Source organism: Tiliqua scincoides, chromosome 2, assembly GCF_035046505.1.
Source record: "Tiliqua scincoides isolate rTilSci1 chromosome 2, rTilSci1.hap2, whole genome shotgun sequence".
NCBI classification, from domain to species: domain Eukaryota; kingdom Metazoa; phylum Chordata; class Lepidosauria; order Squamata; family Scincidae; genus Tiliqua; species Tiliqua scincoides.
In genome coordinates, this window is record NC_089822.1 from 83619649 (window position 1) to 83643725 (window position 24077).

A 24077-nucleotide genomic window follows, 5' to 3' on the forward strand; every position below is an offset into this window, starting at 1 on the left:
TGTACCTAACTATGCCTTAACTTCAGAAATAAGAGGAAAACACTTGCACTGATGCAAAAAAAAAAAGTCTTGGTATAACTCCACAGAGGGTCAAGCCTAGCAATTCACTTGCTTGTTTCTAGCTGTATTTTTAGCTTTTGGGTGTCATTACAGATCTTTGTTCTGGGTTACTGGCCATCACCCCACCAAAAAGGAGAGGTCAGTGAATTTACTCAATTGCTGCACAAGTCAGGCAAGCAGAAGGAAAGACTTCAGGACACTTGGCACCCTAATAATGAACATTTAAGCCACTGTTATCTGCCTGCAATCCCAGTTTAATACCCATGGAACAATGTCATAACATTGTGGCTCGCAGCACTGCGCACCAGTGAATATGCTGCATTCTGAGCACTGATTTGCTGAAACGTAAAATTGTAGGGTCAAATGTTAATGTTTCAAGAAAGGTGTCCTATTTCTGTATATCACACCTCAAATACCTCTGAAGCAAAATAAAACCTCCAAGCCCTGCTTTCTGTATTTTGACATTCTTTCTGGCCAGGACCTTGACTGGTTGATATCAAATTGCAGTAATGACAAATGCTCTGACTTAGAGTAATCTGAAATGGATGAGATGTGTGAAACATTTATGCTCCGAATGCATAAGACAGCGATAGCTCAAATGTTCTATTTGTCAAAGGGCTTCCACTGTCATCGAAGATGGGAAAACATGCTTGCATAAGTTACAGATTAAAAATGAGATCAGTGGCATTTTTGTTTTCTGGAGGAGAAAAGCCTGCTACTTCTCTCTTTTTTTTAATCATTCAGTGTAGTCACTGAAAGGAAAGAAAGCAAGACAGCGAACCAAGGCCAATGATCATTTTCTACAGATAGTTGAAGGCCATTTAAAAGAAAGAGCTCTGCTCATAGTTTGGATATTTATGTCATTTTTGCCTCTGATTAACAGGTTCTGCAGGTTTTAAATAGTTGGAAAACCCTGCAAACCAGTTCAATCAAAGGCAAAAGTTAACTAGAAGAAAGACATACCCCACAGATTTTGGTGTTTTTCAAAGGTCAGAAGTGCAGAAAATGGTATTATGTGTTATTATTCAAAATTTACATTATAATCCCTTTAAAAATGTACTAGATAGGTGATCTAGGCAGTATAGTGTCAGCAGATGCAGCCACAGTCATTACCCATTCACCCCCTATTAAGAAATAAAAACCAAATAAAACAGGGTTTGTTTGTTTTTTTTACAAAAAATGAGAAGTTCAGAAAGAAGTGCTATGTGTTTTTTTAAATTTCATTATCACTATTTTCTCCCACCTCTAACCATAAGAGGTGAAATCTCAAATCTCAGGCTATTGTCTGTCTCTAGCTCAAGCTTTAAATATTCTTGTCAAAAACAAACCCTTCCATTTTTTTTCTTAAAATAATTCTCCAGTCTGCATTTCTTGCCACTTCCCACATTTCATTTTCTAGGTATGCACTGAAGATCCTTTAACCCATTTCTGCCCAACCACAGGTGTACACATTTGGTCCCTATTGCGTATATGCAACATTGGGCAGAAATGGCTTGTGTACATCTGTAAATATACAATGTGATGATTGCAACATGCATGTGTATCATATAGAGCTGTGATTAGCTGTAGGGCCCTGTTAATTGTATGCTTAGTAGTATGGTATAATTCATGAATAATAGCCCAATCCTATCCTCCACAGGGCCATTGACACAGCCTCAGTTCTGAATGTTCCCTTCCCCCAAGGAGGCCTCCGGAGGCTGAAACTCCACCACATGATTCAGCAGACACCGCACTGGCACTGCTGCATCACCTCATCAGGGTGGGGGGCATCACTGCACCGGAGATGGGGTGGGCACTGGCATTCCTGGGGGGTGGGCAAAATGATAAGTTTTTCAGGTGGCTGAACGACGGTGTAAAGGGGCCCCTCTTCCCACCTACAGAGCCATTCGGAAGAGCAAGAGCAAAATGGAGGCGTCTCCTCCCCTTCGGTCTCCCTACTCCAAATGGCTCTGCAGGTGAGGAGGATTATGGGTCAAGACCCATTTAAATCACAGCAATTGTGCCGTACCCCCCCCCCCCAAATTATCCTGGATTGGTCATTATTTGTACATAATAATAAGATGCTACATGATATTTTACATGATAAGAAGATGCTATCCATGAAGTAGTTTTTCAAAGAACATAAGAGTTATTTTCATGTGGACAAACATGGTTTTGTGAATGGCCTGAGGTGCCAAAGAGTCTTGACATTTGAAGCACATTTTGTTGTTCCTAAGACTTTTTTAAAAATAATAAACTTCAGATTCTGTTCCAATTCAAAGTGTTTTATCCCCAGTTCTGAAAAACCTGGACTGTTCCACAGTGAAGGTCAACAATGAACTTCCACCTGCACAAGAGGCCCAGTCAATATTGCCTCCCCCTGCACCCCACTGCTATTTTAAAGAATAAGAGGAAAAACACATAGGAGACATTATGATGTGTTTATTGCTTCAGCTAATGTAAAGCCTATCTTCAATCTTTACAATCTTCGAAATTTAAAACTCAATCTTCACAATTTAAAGTTTGCAAATTCCAAATTTCACATTCTCAAAAGCCTTTTCCATGGTATTTTATTTCTATTTGAGCATCTTACTGAGTTGGGCACCATTTCAAATCCTTTGTCATGACTATTCAAGCAGATATTTCCAGCTCTCTCCAGGAATTCTGATTACTTCTGGGATGTCATGTTGATCTCAGAGTGATGTCAACCACATGCCCATCTCATAAGTTATTGGTACTTTTCCATTAATGTCTTTTCAGAGAGAGAACGTCCATTTGCAGGACATTACGGATGCCAATTTAAAAACAGCCCTTTCTGCCAGACCCTTCATGTTCTTTCAAGACAGTTTTCAAAGCAGTGCCCCGGCCATTTGAAACATTTATTTTGAACGGAAGCGTTTAACTCCTTTGTAATTACTCTTTCCCTTGTGGTTCCCCAAAGCAGCTGAGTTTGCAAATGGAAGAAAGGGGAGGACGTGAAGAATAGTATATTTTACCTTTATGCAACGTACAATCGAAATGAGAGGTTGCTACGATGATGTATTGGACCATGCATCATCAAAACCAGCTGTCAGTCCAATGATGTATTACTGCAATAAATCACAAGGAAGGGCACATTGATAAAGTATTACTCAAAAGAGAATTGTGTCCTAGTGAGAAGTGGTCCAGCATAAAATTCAGGCCAAGCCCCACCATGATTCAAAGAAGCTTTCTTCTCTGTCTTACAGCCCAGTCCTATACCTGGTGGTGCCACAGTTATTTTGCAGGCACACACCTGAGAATCTCCAAGTTGGGCTTTGCAGCAGGGATCTGCCGGTCCCACTCCCCTCCCATCTCAGTTCCTCCCCCCATTCTGGAATGCTTCCCCCCATCCTAAAAGTCTTTACCACCACCCAGAGTTCTTAGCGTGCTCCGGGTGGTGTCCGGCCAGCCAACTGGCACTGGGCTGGTGCTCCCTACTTGGAGAGTGTCATGGACGTGCTTTACAACATGTTTGCAACACCCAGCACCCAGTCCATTTCATAGACTTCAGAAATGGGCACTTTCTGCTCCACTGAAAATTAGTGGTATACATTCTACAGAGGCATGTCTCCATTGACCTCAGTGTATTTGGATTTAATGGACTCTCAGTATTAACAGAAACCCTTCCTATTATTAAATTGAGGGTAGGAGAGGGTAACGTCATTTCCCATCCTTATTAGGAAAAGTTACTACATGCTAATATTTCCCTAATATTTGCTTGCCTACAATTTTGCTTGCTTTTCACAAGCTAAACTCTATAGGAAGTTGAGTCATTGGACTATTTCCTAAACTGTTGTGCAAACCCCACCCAGGTCAGACTGTACGTGTTCTGTTAATGTTCTTCAGCAAGCACAACAGAAGACTTTGACCACAAAGCACTGATGGTGCCCTGGGAATAGCTGACCCAAGTCCATGCCAGTTTGGAATCAACCAAGTTGGGTTGTTGCCTGTTCAATAAAGGTATATGGAAGAGGGAGAAGGAATTTGAACAAGTTTAGTCAGCAGATACTTATGCCCCAATGCTACCCCTGTTGGTGTGCAGGAGTGCTGACTTCACAGCTATTTCTATCCTGTGCTCTAGCAGATGACCCAGGCTGGGAGAGGTAAGTTAAGAAAATTTTTACTTATTATTATTATTATTATTATTATTATTATTATTATTATTATTATATTAATTTATTAATTTATACCCCGCCTTTTTGCCCAATGGGCACACAAGGCGGCTTACAACACATTAAAAAATATAATGTTAAAAACTATCATTAACAACAATTTTAAAAAAATCTAAAAACAAACAAACAAACCCCATGGATTTTCAAATAAAAAGCAAGAACGCCAGCCAGCCTGTCAACAATTAAAAGCTTTTTGAAATAAAAAGGTCTTCAGTCCACGCCGAAACATTAGCAACGAGGGAGCCGTTCTCAGTTCTAAGGGGAGGGTATTCCACAGTTCAGGGGCCACCACCGAGAAGACCCTCTTTCTGGCCGCCGCCCCTCTCACATCTCTTAGTGGTGGCACAGTCAAAAGGGCCCCCCCAAATGATCTAAGAGCACGGGCAGGATTGTAGGGAAGGAGGCGGTCCCTCAAATACCCTGGAATCGAGCCGTAAAGGGCTTTAAAAGTCAAAACTAGCACCTTGAATTGGGCCCGGAACAGAACCGGCAGCCAGTGTAGCCGCTGGAGCAACGGCTCGACAGAGTCAAACCGACGTGCCCCAGCAACCACATGAGCAGCCGTGTTCTGTACTAGTTGTAATTTCCGGACCGTCTTCAAAGGCAGCCCACATAGAGCGCATTGCAATAATCTAATCTAGATGTCACTAGGGCATGGGTTACCGTGGCCAGGTCCATGCAGCTCAGGTACGGTCACAGCTGGTGAATCAGCCGAAGCTGAACAAAGGCTCCCCTGGCCACCGCTGCCACCTGGGACTCCAGGAGCAGCTGTGGATCCAGGAGAACCGCCAAGCTGCGGACCTGCTCCTTCAGAGGGAGTGCAACCCCATTCAGAACAGGACGATAGTCCAGCACCCAAGCTGTGGATTTCTGAACCAAGAGCACCTCTGTCTTATCCAGATTTAATTTCAGCTTGTTCGCCCACATCCAGCCCCTAACCACCTCCAGACAGTGATCCAGGACCCCAACCGCCTCCTCAGAATCAGGGGGAAAGGAGAGATAAAGCTGGGTGTCATCAGCATACTGATGGCAACCCACTCCAAACCCCCAGATGACCTCTCCCAGCAGCTTCATGTAGAAGTTAAAAAGCATGGGGGATAAGATGGAACCCTGCGGCACCCCAAACCTAAGAGGTCGGGGTGCCGAACAGGCAACCCCTAGCACCACCTTCTGGGATCTGTCAGCCAGGAAGGAGCGGAACCACTTCAAAACAGTGCCTCCAAGCCCCAACCCGGCCAGCCGGCCCAGAAGGACACCATGGTCGATGGTATCGAAAGCCGCCGAGAGGTCCAGCAGGACTAACAGGGTTGCACTCCCCCTGTCCATCCCCTGGCGAAGGTCATCCACCAAGATGACCAAGGCAGTCTCCGTCCTGAACCCCAGCCTGAAGCCAGATTGGAATGGGTCTAGATAATCCGTTTCCTCCAGTACCCTCTGAAGCTGGGACACCACTACCTGCTCAATCACCTTGCCCAGGAATGGGATATTCGAGACTGGCCAAAAGTTATTTAAATTAGTGGGATCCAGGGAGGGCTTCTTCAGGAGGCAGCGAACCATCGCCTGCTTCAAGGCAGGCGGGAGCACCCCCTCCCTCAGAGATGAGTTCACCACCCTCCCCGTCCACTTGGCCAGCCCTTCCCGGGGAGCCCTAATTAACCATGCTGGGCACGGGTCGAGTGGGCAAGCAGCAGGTCTCACACTCCAGAGAATCCTGTCCACATCCTCAGGCTCTACAAGCTGAAAAGAATCCCAAATAGCAGGATAGACAGGTGTCCCAGGGACATCACTAGACATGCCCACAGCGGCGTCCAAGTCATGCCGAATCTACTTGACCTTTTCTGCAAAATGTTTCGCGAACTCGTCACAGTGAGCCTCCGTGTGCTCCTCCCCACCAGTGGGGGGGCCAGATGTAAAAGACTACGGACCACATGAAAGAGCTCAGCTGGACAGTTCTCTGCAGATGCAATGGTTGCAGAGAGGTGCGCCCTCTTAGCTGCCACCACCGCCTTAGAATATGCTCTCAACTGGGCCCTAGCCCATGTACGGTCAGATTCGGTACGAGTCTTTCGCCACTGACGCTCTAGACGTCTGTCCTGCTGCTTCATCATCCACAGCTCCTCAGAAAACCAAGGAGCCGCTCTGACTCTGCGACTGGGCAGAGGACGCTCAGGAGCGATCTCATCCAGGGCCCTGGCCATCTCCGTATTCCAGAGATCGACCAGAGCGCCGGGTGGGTCTCCAGCTCTGGCAACAGGAAAATCCCCCATAGCCCTCAGGAATCCATTTGGATCCATCAGCCTCCGAGGGCAGATCATAAAATGTGATCCCCCGCCATTGCGGAGGTGAGAGGCCGCAACAAGCCTAAATCCCACCAGAAAGTGATCTGTCCATGACAAAGGAGTCCATGACTTACTCCTCTGGTGGCTGCCTGAACCCCTATGGGACTCAGATCAAGGCCAGCTCTTTTACTGGCATAGATCTGAAGAGTGGTGGTAGGTGTGTCTGGGATTTGGCAACTGCTGCTCCCATCAAGATTCCCCCATTTCACCCGCTCTTGCTCTCTCTGCATCTGCACTGACTGCATCCAGTGAAAGATTCCTTATCAGGGAACTGTTTCATTGTGCCTTAATCACTTTCCTGTGGAAGAGCAGGGCTGGCCATCCCGCATTCTACTCCAGGGAACATTTATTAAATAGATCCTCTATGCAGCACCCTGATCACATTTTAGGGTTGGGTTTGGGTTTTGGCTTCCCAAAGTGTGGATTGTGATCTCTTGCCAGGTGGGTCGTGACCTGGGCCCTCCTCTCTGCCCTTGCCTCTGCATGACTCCAGTTTGGAATTATTCCAGAAGCTATAGGAGACCCTGGAGGCCTCAGAATGTCCCACAGAAGTGTCTAGAAAACTTCAGAAAAATGGAAGTCTGAGTACTGTTACCTTGCACATGCCTGATCTTGTCTGATCTCAGAAGCTAAGCAAGGTCAGGCCTGGTTAGTACTTGGATGGGAGACCGCCTGGGAATACCAGGTGCTGTAGGCTTATACCATAGTCTTTCGAGACTGAAGGTTGCCAACCAACCATTTTCTGAGTACTTCTCTGAGCCATTCTAAGGCCCATAGCTTTTCACAGCTAACAGCTTTTCTGGCTGTTATCCTCCTTCATTTCACCCCCTCCACACCCATCATACTCGCCCCATTTCCACCTTCCCCTACCCTGTCTGGCCGCCACCCCTTTTGGGGCAGAGTCCAAAAGAAATTTTGAACCCCCTGATAAAATTCCTCCCAGATTTATTTATTTATTTAGGGTATGGCATATGATACATGGACTTATATATCAATTAGACTGGATCAAATGTCAATGTCCAGTTCATCCAGCCATTCAAGGACAGAGTTACCTTCATAGAAAAAGTCAGACCATGGGCCAGTATATGCCCTCAGTTTGCAGCCAGACACAATGTGGTATATGGTTTGGCGGGAGAACCCGCAATCACACTGTGGGGTAGATACTAGCCCCCATTTAAACAATGAGTCCTGACTAACACCATGTAGTGTACGGATCCTATTCAAAGTTTTCCAGTGTAGGATTGTCTATATAACTACCCGTTTCTGGATGTTTGACTGCCCATTTAGCTTTCCATGTTAAAATTGTTGTGCAGATGTTGTGCAAGTGCCAGAGAAGCCTTCCTGGATTTAAGCCTACCGATTGATAGATGAAGAAGATCGACCTGTACCGGTAAAAGTGGGTTGTTGGTGATTTTTCTATATTCTTTCACTAAAGCCTTTTGTCTCCATAGGGCTGGTGGTGCTATGTGGCTCAAGACGGGGAGCCAACAGACAGGAGTGGGTCTTATGCAGCCACTTATGATCCTCATGGTTTCATTTAATCTAGCATCAATCTTGCTAGTATGAAAGCTGTTGAGCCATACTGGAGCACAGTATTCTGCTGCGGAGTAGATCAAACCTAATGCTGATGTTCTGAGAGTAGTGACTGAAGCTCCCCATCTTGTTCCTATCAATTTCTGGAGTATGTTGTGCCTGGTATTGATTTTTGCGGACATGTTCTTGAGGTGTGACTGATAAGAGAGCCTAAATGCCAATAAAGGTTTATGAAATGAATGAAAGAATGAGTCTAGTCCAGAGTTACTCCAAGATATTTAGGATGGGGATTGTAAGGAAGTAGGTTGTTATTTAGATAGACCTTCAGGGCTGCATTAGCTAATTTATTGTTAAGCTGGAAGCATGTCATCACCATTTTGCTGATACTGGGTATTAACCTCCAGTCAGCAAAATATTTTCTCAGGATCTTGAGGTCTTCTGAGAGGAGGCCATCCAACACCTCCATGTTTTTTTCCCTGCACTGCTAAAGCCAAGTCATCAGCATATCCCAATTTATGCCCCCTTGTTACCGGCAAGTCTGAGATATGCAGGTTAAATAGTGTGGGTGCCATTACAGAGCCTTATGGGAAGCCGTTGTTTAGCCTTCTTACCTTACTTGCATTGTCCCCCATTATGATCTGGAGAGATCTGTCACTTAGCATATTGTTGACTAATCAATGCAGTTTTTTACATGGGATGATGTGACCCAATTTATATAGCAGACCCTCCCACCACATGGTATCATATGCCGCAGTTAGGTCGATAAATACAACTGTAGTTTTTAAACTTCATTGAAAGCCAGCCTCGATACAGCTTGTCAAGCTCTACACCTGATCAACACAGCTACAATTTTGTTGAAAGCCTGCTTGTTCTACATGCAGATGTTTATCTCTTATAGGGCCAATTCTGTTTATGATTAGTTTCTCCAAAAGTTTGTAACATGAGCTCAGAAGGGCAACTGGGCGATTACTGTCTACTCTGTCTTGCGGTTTACCAGGTTTCAGAACTGATATCACTTTAGCTTTTTTAAATTCCAGTGGAAGATGTCCACTAGAAAGTATGTCTGAGAAGAATTTGCCAAGCCACTTCCTTGTGTGTCTCCCAGAATGTATGAAAAACTCAGGATGGATGCTGTCAAAGCCAGGGGCTTTGCCACATTTCAGACTACTGATTAGCTGCGTTGATTTCATCCATTGAAAATGGGTGGGAAAATTCAGGATGCATTTGGGACGACCACCAAAAAGCTGTAAGAGTTCTCTTGATGGTAGTAGAGTGCTCTTTCCCCCTTGGGGCTTTGGAAAGGGATACAACTCGAGAGGCTACTTGATCAGGGGTTACACTGGGTATTTGTTGTGCGGGTTGACTGGCACCACCCAGTTTCCTTAAAAGGCTCCAAACTTTCCTGCTTGATTTGCTGAAATTTAATGATGAAGTAAGTTGTTCCCATTTCTTGCATCGGGCTGCGTCCAGACTATGTAAAAGGTCATCGTGAAGGCCCCACCCTCACTCCGTGGTATCTCCAGGCAGGGCTGGGAAAGATCCAAGGTCTGTTGAACCACTTCCATTATTGTAGGTATATTGAGATGTACGGACCAATGGTATGAGGAAGTTTCAGGTACCACTTTCACACTCCTTTAGATCAAGAGGAAGCTGGTGGTGAAGCCCAGCAGTCTGCCTGCCGAATGTTAACAAGATCATTCTGAAAATAAGTTCAAATTGTATACTTTGGGCTGAAAATGAGAACCAGGCACAAGCATTGGGCACTGGAGACAGAAAACATTTTCACTGGGACCTTTAGAGTCTTTCTAGACCAGTGATCACCAACCTTTTTCATGTCAGGACCCCAACACATAAAGTATGAGATTGGGACTTCACTTTTGATCCCATCCCTCTCCCCAGACCATATCCACCAACCTCCATTCTATTGTTGCCCACTCTCTGCCCCTGTAGTGTCCAACCTGCACAGTTCAGCATAACCAATATTTTTATCAGAGAGAGCAGAAAAAGTTATCATGAAGCCTGGCACTAGTGAAAGCTATTTTAGCACAATTGCTAATAACCTGAGCAGCACTGAGGCACAATCTCTTGGTGCCAGATGCCTCCCCTTTTACCTGGTGGTGTTCTAGACCAGTGGTTTTCAACCGTTTTCATTCCTGAAAGTTGCCACACCTCCACGACTGAGGTTTCGCAACCCCATTGGGGTTCCTACTCCAAGCTTGAAGAACACTGTTCTAGGCACAAGACATTTTCTGCTTGGAATGCATGGTGCTGACATGGAAAACAGAAATATAATTCAAAATAGCTTCTCCCCCCCCCCACATCCTGCATATCTGTCATGTCAAAATTACATGAGATCCCAGCATGCAAACCACAAACCATTGTCACTGGGAAACATGGTTTCCACCTCAACATGTCCATTACACTTGCAATAGTAATTTATCCTGGGGGTTGAGCAAGTGTCACAATACTTAATGTCTAGTTCTTGTGACACCAATGGTGATCTATGACTTACTTGCTGCAATAAATAATCCTGCAGGATTGCTCATATCTCTTCAGGAAAAAAAAAAAAAGCTGACCATCAGCAAAGCTGCTCTCTTCTATTCAATCACGCAGCAGCATCCCACCATTTGGGACAATCTTTTTGTCTTGTTTCTTTTCTTAAAATATGTCTTGCTTTTTTGCCATGTACTGTCCCGCCCTCAAAGCACATAGCTCCCATGTTTCATGTGCCTGAACACAGGGTTGGGAACTCGAGTCAGGTGACTTGGACTCGAGTCGCGAAAATGTGTGATTTTGGGTGACTCTGCGACCTGTGAGTCGTGTGTGTGGAAGACACTGGAAAAGACTTGACTGAGGGCCCCCCCCTGACTCAACACTTGTGCCCATGTATGCTGACTCGAGCCTGCCTGTGTCTGGTATGCTCGCTTACTGTTTTCGCAGCATGAAAAACCTTGTGGGGCCAGCATTCTGACGGGGCAAGCAGCAGGGAGGTTCTAACTGGGAGGCAGGAAAGGGTTTATGTTGCAATGAATAGGGGAGACAGGATTGAGCTCTCTTTTCCCATCTCTCATTGGACAAAGGAAGGGCATGTTGATATTTCCAATGGCTGAGGAAGGGCAGGAGGAGGAGCCAAGGGTGTTCTTGCCTTACAATTGGCTTGCAAAGCCCAGGGAGAGAGTGGAGACAGTTCATATCAATCACATTTTGCATGGCATGGCTGTGGGGAGGAGGGAGCCTCATTGAATGATTGGTTAAAGTGGGACTACTTCTGAGTAGGACTGCAAAGGATCAGGTGCTAATTGCAGCTGCTGCATGTGACCCTCCTCCCTCTTGCTGCTTCTGTTCCAGCTCTCACAGTTCCTCCCACACACACCCACCCTCTTAGCAGATGGGATGGGGCAGCAGGGGAGTACTTAATAAGAACTCTCTCACACACACATAGAGCCTGGCAGCAGCCCCATTTTTAATAAGCACAGCTGGCTTTTTAAAGGGTGCAATTCAGCCCAGGGAGAGAGAGGAGGCAGGGAAGCAATCATTCTTTCTATCCACATGGCTCTGTTGTTACTTGGGAGAGGGAAGCCTCATTGAATGACCAGTTGCAGTGGAATTAGTTCTGAGTAGGGCTGCCAAGGATCGGGTTGTCCTGGTAAGCTTCACAGCTGCTGCATGTGACCATCCTCCTGCTTGCCTCCACTGTCCCCACTCTCATGCAGTCATTCCTACCCCTCTCACCTTATTTACAGATGGGTGGGGACAGTGGGGGAGTGAGTAAAGAGAACTCCGACACACATGTTCCTCAGCAGCAGCCCCATTTTTTCCATGCCTGGCTTTTTAAAGGAGGAGGTGACTTGTCTTGTGTCCTTCAGAGTCACTAAAGGGTGACTCGGTGACTTGGAAAGCACCCTTGTCATAACTCGTTTTCAAGTCGAGTCACAGGGGCAGTGACTCAGTGACTCGAGTCAAGCCAAGCTGGGTTTTCCCATCACTGCCTGAACCACTAGGTCTGGCACCATGTTTGTGTGTTAGAGAATTGACAGAAGTCTCCACAAATTTCCATATTATCAAGAAATAGAGATAAAACCTTAGAGATAACATAGATGTATGGATTTTTTTTTTTTAAAGATCCCTGGAACAGCTTCATCTCCAACACCAACACGGTGAATCAAGCTGTGTTAAACAGCATAGTCTCCTTACTGGTTTTTATAAATGACCACCTCTGCAGTATGGGCCAGTGGGGAATTAACATAGTATGGCTAGTTAGGCAACTTCATGTCTAACCTCACTAAAAATCTCTCTCATAATAGGGCTGTAAGCAAGAAATTGTTCTTCATGAGTATCCACCAGCATGGTGCCATCTGTGTCAGAGGCTCTGACATGTGAACATCAAAATTAAGCAGCTGAAGTTGACAATCAGCCAGTCAGGGCTGGACTAAGACCTCTCGATGCCCCACCTTACCCAATGACATGCCAGTTTCTACTCCTCCCACTCCCCAATGTTCAGCACTCTCGTGGAAAAGAGGAGAGATTTCCACTTATCTTCCCCATCTTTTCCAATCCAGGGAGTGGGAAGAGGAAGAGGGACAGTGAAGGCTAATAGGCGAGCAGAGATGTGCACACCCACCAATCTTCCACCTGAGAACCACTTCAGTTGGCCTCATGGTTGGGCCAGTTCTGCAGATTTTATCCTATTGGTGTCCAGGTTTCATTCAATCCCCAGTTAGGGTACTTATTTTGATGTTGATATGTCACAATAAAGAAAAAGTTATGTCAAAGTGGGTCATTGGTTCCCACTTTGAAAAGCAAGGGCAGGGAGGGACAAGGGGGGGGAGATTTTTGCTTAATTTCCTGGCTGTCAGTTACTGCTTCAATTTTAGCTACAAATTTCAGTACATACTGGTAAACAGAATTCATAATGGGAAAATCAATACAGCACCTATTAAATAAGAACATTAGCACAGTATGGTATTATCTGTGCCTCAGATTGTCAGAAGCTCCATTGGTGGCCTGTGCCATGATGTTTGCAGGCATGTTTGAATGCATAAAATATTTTCTACAGATACGGAACTAGGACATCAGGTAAAATATCCTTCTCCCTGGTATACTAGATTTGTTTGAATTGTTACTATTAATGATAATGTTAATAAGATTTATGTATGACAATATTCAAGCATTTGGTCCCATTACAGTCCAACACAGTGGAGCCCAGAAGGGGATCCATAATACGAGGTTTCTGATGGTCAATTTCAGCTATAAGTCCTGGTTTTGGGGGAGTTAACACCTCCTAGATATTGGTATAGCCTCCATTTGGATCTTTATCTTCAAAATATTACTTATCAGCTCACACATGACTAAGGCCCAGAACAAATGTGCAAAAACCCATGAGAAATCAGCATTTGCGCACATTTCGATGCAAAACCCATGTGATTTCCTGTATGTGAAGGTTTTTTTCCCCCATGAAACAAACCAAATACCTTTTCCATGTCTTAATCCAATTCAGGGATCAACTACATGAGTTTTGAATATATTGTTGGAAACTCACATTATTGTCTTACATTCATGGGTTTTGAGTCCTCAGAGGAGGTGAGATGAAGGAAGACTGACAGTGTCAGAGGCAAACGTTGTTGTTGTTGTTGTTGTTGTTGTTGTTGTTGTTGTTCAGTCATAAAGTCGTGTCCAACTCTTTGTGACCCCATGGACCACAGCATGCCAGGCCGCCCTAGCTACCAATAACTTCCGAAATGTGTCCAATTCTTTGTTCATTGTCTCCGTGACACTATTTAACCATCTCATCCTCTGCCATCCCCTTCTCCTTTTGCCTTCAATTTTTTTCCAGCAACAGGATCTTTTCTAAAGAGTCCTCCCTTCTCATTTGATGACCAAAGTATTTAAGCTTCAGCTTTAGCATCTATCCTTCCAAAGATTAGTCAGGGTTGATTTACTGTGGGATTGACTGATCCTTGCAGTCCAGGGAACTCCTTGCAGTCCAGGGATCTCCTTGCAGTCCAGGGGTCTCTCAAAAGTCTTCTCCAACACCATAATTCAAAAGCATCTATTCTTCAGCGTTTAGCTTTCTTTATGGTCCAGCTCTCACAGCCAGAAGGCAAACTAGCACGGCCTTTTCCATGGTAAACCCCCTATTGAAGTGAAAGTGTGGTTGCAATTCTCACATGGGTTGACACTCACAGATGTGATTTCCCATGGATGAACTGAACATTTGGTCTGTGCCTGATTCCTAAAATATTGTATGCCTAATGGGACAGCATACATGTGTGGACCACACTGCAAGAATGGCATAATTAATAAGCATATATTGTAGTCCTTCAGTGTAGATTGAATCTAATAGGAATCGAGTGTACACAGACTCAGATGCATGCTTGTGCATTCTATAGCATATGTTATCTGGGGTGGGAATATTTAGTGAAAAAACCTGCCCACCAAAGTTCTGCCTTCTGCACAACCACTACAGATATAAGACCCTTGGCTGTTCCCGCATGTGGAGTAACTTCATATCTGAGTGCAACTTTGTAAGAGGATCAAACCACACGTACCAAGTTTTACAAATGAACACTTTGCCCTTCCTCCACTCCCATTCATAGTCTCCTGTGCTTGGCATTCATTTAAAAACACTTGGGAATGTGTGACACATGATTGCCATGATGGCGGGGCATCTAGTTTGGCTCTCATTTCCCGAAAGTTCTCAACTGTGAAAGGCAAGGACAGCTCAGATATAGGAACCATGTCACAGAAGCAGTGGAAAAAGGAGCTGTCCCGGACAAATTGAGATAGGCTAGTAATGAAATTAACAGGAGTGAGATAAGGCAGTAAATTTTTCAGGATTATTGTTAAGATATAAGCTTAATACAGACATTAATTACTTCACAGCAATGAGCCACTGCCCCCTCCCTTTTGAGGTTTCATTTTAAGATCTAATTGTAAAGAAATGCAGTTTTAATTATAATATTGATTTTACCTCTTTGCCAGAGTGAAGCTTCATTCAATTATTTCTAATTAGGTGAGCAGAGCAGTCGGGCCAATCTTAAAGGCTCAGAGGCTTCTCATTTCATAACACTCTTTCACACAGATAAGTTGAAGGAAAGGGACCAACATCTTACTCAAAAAGTAATAGGAAAACAGAATTACAATAAAAGAAGGAAATGTCTTCAAGTGTGGAGACACTTTCAAGTAGGCTTGCAAAAGGTTCAAAGGCCCAGCCCAGAGAACAAGCGTTGGAGATGAATGTAGATAAACAGAGAGAGAGATAAGAATACTCAGAAATAGTGTTTGTTCCTATAGTGGTATAGCCAGAGCAGCTCAAGAATGCGTAGTCCATTGACTGCCTTGCATAACTCTACTAATTGATTTGTGAAAATGATGTCTCAGTGATATTTCTGGCACACCCAAATGGCAGGTTTCCTGCTCATGGTTAGGCTGTGTGCGCCGGAGAGGGACCTTGAGAAGTTTACTTGGAAAGGAGCAATACCTTGGGAAACCATATGAGCTGGTGGGGAAGCAACATGTGCCAAAGCACCACAGACATCTGGACAGTAGGACTTAGTAAATACAGCATCTGTTCATCCAATCCCCCAAATGACAGCTGTCTGCTGGTGACAGAAGCATTTCTATCACTTTGGCAATTCTCACTTCACATTTTGTCCATGCATTCCTTTGTAAATAGTTATCAGTCTATTGACCAATTTGATATTTTGTTTTTGGGCATGAATACAAGTTCAAAACCTGCACACACAGGCAACTCATTATACTCTGGGTTTACACATGTATCTGTCCTATTCACAATTACATTCAATACATATACATTTATACAATCTGTGTACAGTGTATACAGTGTACAGTGATTGTTGATCTATATACAAATCCAACCTGTTTATTCATGGATTTGGAACCCATGGATTTAACTCTGCAGGTTCTGAACCTGCAATGGTTGGCCAGACCTGAGTTCCCGGACGCGACCAAAGGTGTTCTGCGGTCACATCTGGGAGGCTTTCTGAGGCTTGTAGAGGCCGCACACAGCCTTTGTGGGCTGCAGAAAGGCCTCTGGAGCTGCCGGAAATGTGCTTCCAGTTTTTCAAAAACTAGAAGTGCCTTTCCGGCACCTCTGGAGGTCTTTCTGAGTCCATCAGGGGCTGTGAGCGGATGCGAGTGGAGATAATCTCTGGTTGTGTCTGGAGGCCATAGTGGACTGGATTAGTGGATTTGCAGAGGTGTAACTAGAAGCCTCGGTGCCTGGGGCAATTTTGTCATGATGTCACATCACAGTGAGATGTAACTTCTAGGTTCTCTCTGGAGGAGAAAGTGCTGGTGGCTTTGTGTTCCTGTTCCTTCTCCTGGGGAGGCTCCCCTGGAGCCTCTACAGAAGAAAGAATGGGGGGAGTGAAGCCGCTAGCACCTCCTCCTCTGGGAAGCACCTGCATTTGAGTGCCTTGCACAATGCACACACACACACACCCCGGTGTAGCGCCCGGGGTGGGTGCCCCTCAGGCTCCACCCTAGTTAAACTTCTGTCTACCAGGGGTCCAGGAACAGATCTCTTGCAGATACCGAGATCCAACTGTATATGCTTCCAACATGTAGGCTGTGCAAAATTATTTAAATTACATATTTTTATACTGCCCGTCCTCCAAGGAGTGGTGTTCATAGTTCCTGCCTTCCTTTTGTTCTCACAACACCCCTGTGACACCATCACTGAACTTGCAGATTGCTGAGCTGCTCACTGAGGAAACACTGCCCTGCCTGCTTCACTTGCTTCTCTCTCTCCCTCTCTCTCTGTCCAGCATTGCTGCTGCCCCAGCTTCCACCAAGGGAATGTTGGGCTCCCTCTGCAGCAGCAGCAGTACTGAATGCTGAATGAGAGAGAGATGCCCTTCCTATCCTCCTCTCACACAGAGGGAAGAAGGAGGAGGAGGAGGAGGAGGAGGAACGTATCTGGACTCTGGAGATGGCAGGCTGAGGGAGGTGGAAGACTGGGCTGTGATACCCCTCAACTCACCACCTGATATGAAGTTTTCAACTCATGTCATGGATAGGCCAGGCCTGACCTTTGATTTTCTAGCACAATATATCAGGGATTCACCTGCCACTGTGTGGACATGATGAAGCCTTGGACCATAAATCAAATCTAAATGACAATTATACAGAGTTATTTGTATGTTTCATTGTTGTTGTAACTAATGTCACTATTTGTCACTGCAGAAGCACCCAAACCATTACCCAGTGTTGAGTTATTGGGGGGGGGGGGGTTGCTTTACGATGCAGAATATAGATAAATTGAGGGCTGGGTGGCTTATGTCAGTTGGGTCTGGGGTATCTGGAAGGTAATGTGGTTTGGCATTTCTAGGAAACAGTCTGGGAGTACATGATTTTCAACCCAAGATCCTTGTCAAGAACTGGAGCTAGAAGTCTGAAGTAGGAGGAGGATCCTAGTATGCAGCATACAGAGACTTCTCTTGGTCAAGGGCAGAACAGGAAGTTCCTAGTATTTATAGCAGACGTGGCCAATCCAGAAGCTTTGTTCAGACTGCTGACCAGTTGGAAAGGCCAGTGTTCTACAACCTGATTCCTTTATGTGCCTGAAGATAACCCTGTGACCAGAAAAACTGAATACACCACTGCAAGTTTGCTTATTGGGCTCTGTCCTGGGCTCAAACCAGGTAAATACCAATTTTCTCCCAACCAGTTTTGTGATATTACGATACAGAATAAAAAGGACAGGACATTAAAAGTAAAAGCCATAAGCAAAGCCAGCTTTGTGGAATGGTAATTATATCTTTTTTTACCTTAAAAAAATTCAAATGAGGTTAGTGGTTATAGCAATGTGGGTTTGCTAATGCTAAAGTGAAAAGTATTCTGGGATATGAACGAAGGGCTGAGAGAATGAAATCATTTGGCTGAATTAATTAAAAGATAACGGCGATAGAGGAATGGGCCAATGCCACAAATAATTACCACCCAAGATTACACAGTCAAAAAGGACAATTAAGGCACCAAATATTGCTAATGAGAAATCTTAATTGATAATTTTTCATGCTGTTGGACTAATCTTGTATTCTATCCTCAATTCATTACACATACAAAAAAAAAACTTTGGCTGCAGCTTAAGCACATTTATATAGAAGTTTTGTCGAAATTGGCGGGGTCTACTTCTGCGCAAACATGTTTAGGATGAAGGGTTTAGCCTGTTGCCCTCACATTCATTGATTTGGACCCTTTTAATCTTTCAGAACAGGAACTTTTGCATTCAGCACTGCATCTCATGAAATCCTGGTGCAGAAATCATTTTGAATGACAGGGCTGAGCCTGCAACCAAGAAGGAATAATCATGAAAAAGTCTTTGTCTGGGCACAGTCCAATGGATACTTGAGACAACACACGTGGGAGAAAGGGCCACTTTATTAGCATTTTAATACAGAAAAGGAGGCTGAGACCTGCAGTTGCAGGGGCAGTGAAACTCCTGCGTGGTGCGGAGGCGGGACCACTGGGTGGCCCCAGAACCAACTCTGTCCCCCAGGCAGGATGTGCACCCGACTCCAAGCTGCGCCCCATTCTTGGGCGATGCAGCTCATCCAGGTCTGTCCATAAGGGGAAGGCAGCCAGACCACGGGCTGTGCCTCCTTGAGCCACTGAGCCTCTGAGGAGGACCCCCGTGGTGCCGGCCAGGACCCCAGGCAATGTGCCGCTGAGCCACTGAGGACTGCTATTGGGTTCTGCCCTGCCTCTGCGGTCTGACGGTGCACTCCACAGTCCCAGGCATGCCTCAACCGCACCACCTGCCAGCATAAAGTGACCAATTATATGATAGGGGCGCAGCCCCGCACCCACTGCAGTCTGGGGTAGGCGAAAAAACTGCCTGTCACTGTCCAATCTTGACAGGCAGCAAAAAATTCCTACTCGGCCCCAAACGGCAACCAGTACAACTCAGACTGCATAATGGGTGGGTGTCTGCTCGGTGCCCACGAGCAAAGAAGGAAGGGGGGCTCTTGCTGTGCCTTAAATTACCTCTGCTACCCCCAGCCACAGCCCTCCACCAATCCCCTCAGGGGAAGGGGCTTGTGTGTTCCGGCCAGGCCATACAAACTCCGATCTCCCTGCTGTAATTGGGCGATGGGGATTCCCTTGTGATATGACGACAAACGGCATCTCATTCACACACCCAAAATTACAAGAAAGACTACTGTATCTCAAGGAGTTAGTGGTGTCCACGTGCCCCTTTCCACACACTAGGGCCCTTTAAGGGTTAAAAACTGGCTATTGAAGGATTTGCTCTGGTATATTTCTTTAGTTTGGTAGACACTTGTGAAAAGCACTGTTTATCCTATTCTTATCTCTTAACTAGATACATCTTCAACGACTTGTTAGTGTTCCCAGGCAAGGACGAGGTACCTGGAAGTGACCGCATAGTTTGCTAAGTCTTCTTCTTGTCCCCTTCTTGCACATTTAGAATCGGGACCCACTTTTTAGAATGAGAATCTGTCAGGACCCACATGGAGGAGGAAGTGACATCATCAAGCAGGATAATTTTTAACAATCCTAGGCTGCGATCCTTCCCGCACCTAACCAGGAGTAAGTCCCATTGACTATCATTGTTAAAAGAATATACATAGTAGCTTGTTAAGCACAGGTCTTACTTGCAGCTTAACTTACTTGTTAAGCTTAACTTACTTGTTAAGCTTACTTGCAGCTCTCCGCCCCTTCTCCCCCCTTCTCCGCCCCCCCCTTCTGCTACTGATAAAGGGCTCAGGTGGGACCAAGTCTAGCTCCACACAGGACCTGGGGACTGGAGCCTGGGGTCCTGGAGCCAGATTCATGAATAAGAATTTTGCAAATAAAGAGGCTCCACCTGTACTGATCCATATCTGATAATACACAATCTGATGATCAAAAACTAGCAGTTGGTGGGGCTTTCACAGCCAGCTATCTGCCTTCCTTCCTGCCTTGCTAGCCCTTCTAATACATTCTAGACATTCTAATACAGACCTGCCCTTTCCCTCCATTATTTAGTTATTTTTTGAGTACACCTAAAGGTCCTGGCAAGTACCCCTGGGAATACATGTACCCCAGGTTGGGAACCGATGATCTAAAGGGCTGAAGTTAGTGGACAGAGGAAGGATAAAGAGTTTGTTTTAAAGCAATTATGAATAGATGCACATATAACTGACTATATCAGTAAAAATAAGATTGAAGGATAAAGTGCATGACCCATAGTATGAAATATTTGCATGAACAGAGGGGGTGAGAAGAAAGAGAGGATTGGTGTGCTAACTACAACATGCCCAGACTGTTATTTGGCCCATATCCCATTTAAGGCATCTTCTGTTTGGCCCATATCCCATTTAAGGCATCTTCTGTTTGTAAAGATTTATAGATACTGAGCAAATAAAGAGGCTCAGAAATATCTACTGATACCGGGTAGATAGGACTCGTCAGCCTAGGAAGGCAGCTCATCTAAGAGAAGGAAACTCTGACCTCAAACCTCCACTGCCTTGTGGCTATATCCAGTTCTGGAAAAGGCTTCAGGAGTCAACCTCGAGGCAAAATCAGGAGCCGGAGTCCCTTAGGCAGTTCATGGCTGAACACAGTCACGTTCTGGCAACTCCTGCGACGCCGCTGGAACCAACCGTATTGGCTTCTGCCTTTCCATTGGACCATTCCAGCGACATGGAGAGGGGGGATTTGCTGCATGGGTAACAGCCTATCCTCCATACCTTCTTTACCCAGGCTTCGCGCACTGGAGAGGACACTCCAACTTCGCCATACGGCGTCGGCACAACACGGGAAGCAGCAGTTTACCGGTTATAAGTCTTTGCTCGATTGGCGTAGAGCATGACGCCAGGGGCTGCTTCCGACGGTGGGAGAGATCATTGCATCTCATTGGGCAGCTACCGCCCGCCTTAAGCTGGGCAGTCCCCAGCCAGTAAGGTGTTGCCTCGCCACGGTCCGTTAACTTCATGGGGTGCGTGGGGTTTAGGGTGAAAACCGACAAGCGGATCGACAACTCTGCACCATGCAACAGAAAACAGAAAACTACTGCCCTAAAGCTGGGCACCTGGAACGTTAGGACAATGACACCTGGCTTCTCTGATGACCTGCAAGAAATAGACGACGCACGCAAAACAGCTGTCATCGACATGGAGCTGAGCAGACTACAGATGGACATTGTCGCCCTTCAAGAGACTAGGCTGCCAGATTCCGGATCTGTCAAGGAGAGAAATTTCTCATTTTTCTGGCAGGGAAAACCACCAAACGAAACCAGGGAACATGGCGTTGGCTTTGCGGTCAGAAATACCCTGCTGAAATCCATCATCCCACCTACTGTGGGAAGTGAAAGAATTTTGTCCCTGCAGCTCCAGTCATCAGCAGGACCTATCACTCTCATCAGTGCTTATGCACCGACTCTGTCGTCTCCAGCAGAAGCCAAAGACAAATTCTATGATGACCTGGCCACCACTGTCAAGAAAATCCCTGTAAAAGAGCCATTGTTCATCCTCGGCGATTTCAATGCTAGAGTTGGTGCTGATAACAGTTCATGGCCCACTTGCTTAGGTCAGTTTGGCACTGGGAGGATGAACGAAAATGTCCAACGCCTGCTAGAGTTTTGCTGTCATCACGGTCTCTGTGTCAGCAACACGTTCTTCAACACAAAGCCCCAAAATAGAGTCTCTTGGAGACATCCAAGATCAAAGCACTGGCACCAGCTCGACCTGATCCTCACCAGACGCTCCAGCCTTCCCAGCATCAAGATCACACGCAGTTATCATGGTGCTGCCTGCGACACTGACCACTCCCTGGTGTGCAGCAGAGTGAAACTGCAAACAAAGCGACTGTATCACACGAAAAAGGAAGGAAGACCTCGCATTGATACCAGCAAGACCCGGGATCAGAGAAAAGTGGAGGAATTTGCACAAGCGCTTGAGGAATCTCTTCCAGGCCCGGCCGACGCAAACGCATCCAACAGATGGGAACATTTCAAGAATACCGTTTACAACACCGCCTTGTCCATATTCGGCAAAAAGACCAACAAGGCGGCAGACTGGTTTGAAGCCCACTCTGAGGAGTTGACACCAGTCATTGAGGAAAAGAGGAGAGCTCAAGCAGCATACAAGGCCTGTCCCAGTGAGCGCAACCTGCAGGTCCTCTGAACTGCTCGCAGCAAAGTCCAACAGACTGCCAGGAGATGTGCTAACGACTACTGGCTCCAGCTCTGTTCCGAGATACAGATAGCAGCTGACACGGGCAACATCAAGGGGATGTATGATGGTATCAAGCAGGCCCTAGGTCCAACACAGAAGAAAATTGCCGCTCTGAAGTCTGCCACAGGCGAGGTCATCCAGGATCGGGCGCAGCAGATGGAACGCTGGGTGCAGCACTACTCTGAGCTATATTCCAGAGAAAATGTAGTCACCGAAGAAGCACTGAACAACATTGAGTGCCTGCCTGTGCTGGAAGAGCTTGACAGTGAACCAACCCTAGAAGAACTTCACGTGGCCCTGGACTCCCTTGCCTTTGGCAAGGCACCTGGAAAAGACAGCATCCCTGCTGAGGTCCTAAAATGCTGCAAAGAGATCATCGTCACTGAGCTGCATGAAATCCTCTGTCTCTGCTGGAGAGAAGGTGGAGTACCTCAAGACATGAGGGATGCAAACATCATCACGCTGTACAAGAACAAAGGTGACAGGGGTGACTGCAACAACTACCGCAGCATCTCTCTCCTTAGCGTTGTAGGAAAGCTGTTTGCCCGAGTTGTACTAAAGAGGCTCCAGGTACTTGCAGAGAGCGTCTATCCAGAATTGCAGTGTGGATTCCAAGCCAACAGGTCCACCACTGATATGGTATTCTCCCTTAGACAACTGCAGGAGAAATGCAGGGAACAACGACAGCCACTCTTTATAGCCTTCATAGATCTCACAAAGGCTTTCAACCTGGTCAGCAGAGACGGCCTCTTCAAGATTCTCCCCAAGATTGGATGTCCACCCAGGCTCCTCAGCATCATCAGATCTTTCCACAAGGACATGAAGGGCACTGTTGTCTTCGATGGCTCCACATCAGACCCTTTTGACATCCGAAGCGGAGTGAAGCAGGGCTGTGTTCTTGCACCAACCTTGTTTGGGATTTTCTTCGCTGTTCTGCTGAAGCAGGCCTTTGGAACTGCAACAGAAGGCATCTATCTCCGGACCAGATCAGACGGAAAGCTCTTCAACCTCTCCAGACTGAGAGCAAAATCCAAAGTCCATCTGAAATGTCTGCGTGACTTCCTCTTTGCCGACGATGCAGCTGTCACTACCCACTCTGCCAAAGATCTCCAGCAGCTCATGGATCGTTTTAGCAAGGCCTGCCAAGATTATGGACTGACAATCAGCCTGAAGAAAACACAGGTCATGGTTCAGGATGTGGACTCACCTCCCTGCATTACAATCTCTGAGCATGAACTGGAGGTTGTCCATGACTTCGTGTACCTTGGCTCAACAATCTCCGACACTCATTCTCTCGATACCGAGCTAAACAAGCGCATCGGTAAAGCAGCTACCACGTTTTCCAGACTCACAAAGAGAGTCTGGTCCAACAAGAAGCTGACGGAACATACCAAGATCCAGGTCTACAGAGCTTGCGTCCTGAGTACACTTCTGTACTGCAGCGAGTCATGGACTCTTCGCTCACAACAGGAGAGGAAACTGAGCGCTTTCCACATGCGTTGCCTCCGACGCATCCTCGGCATCACCTGGCAGGACAAAGTTCCAAACAACACAGTCCTGGAACGTGCTGGAATCCCTAGCATGTATTCACTGCTGAAACAGAGACGCCTGCGTTGGCTTGGTCATGTCGTGAGAATGGATGATGGCCGGATCCCAAAGAATCTCCTCTATGGAGAACTCGTGCAAGGAAAGCGCCCTACAGGTAGACCACAGCTGCGATACAAGGACATCTGCAAGAGGGATCTGAAGGCCTTAGGGATGGACCTCAACAA

General features: G+C 46.0%; 1 pseudogene; it reads left to right on the forward strand.

Moving 5' to 3' along the window:
• The first annotated feature begins 7150 nt into the window (after window positions 1–7150).
• LOC136643310 (5S ribosomal RNA) lies at window positions 7151–7268 on the forward strand (annotated as a pseudogene).
• The last annotated feature ends 16809 nt before the right edge of the window (window positions 7269–24077 follow it).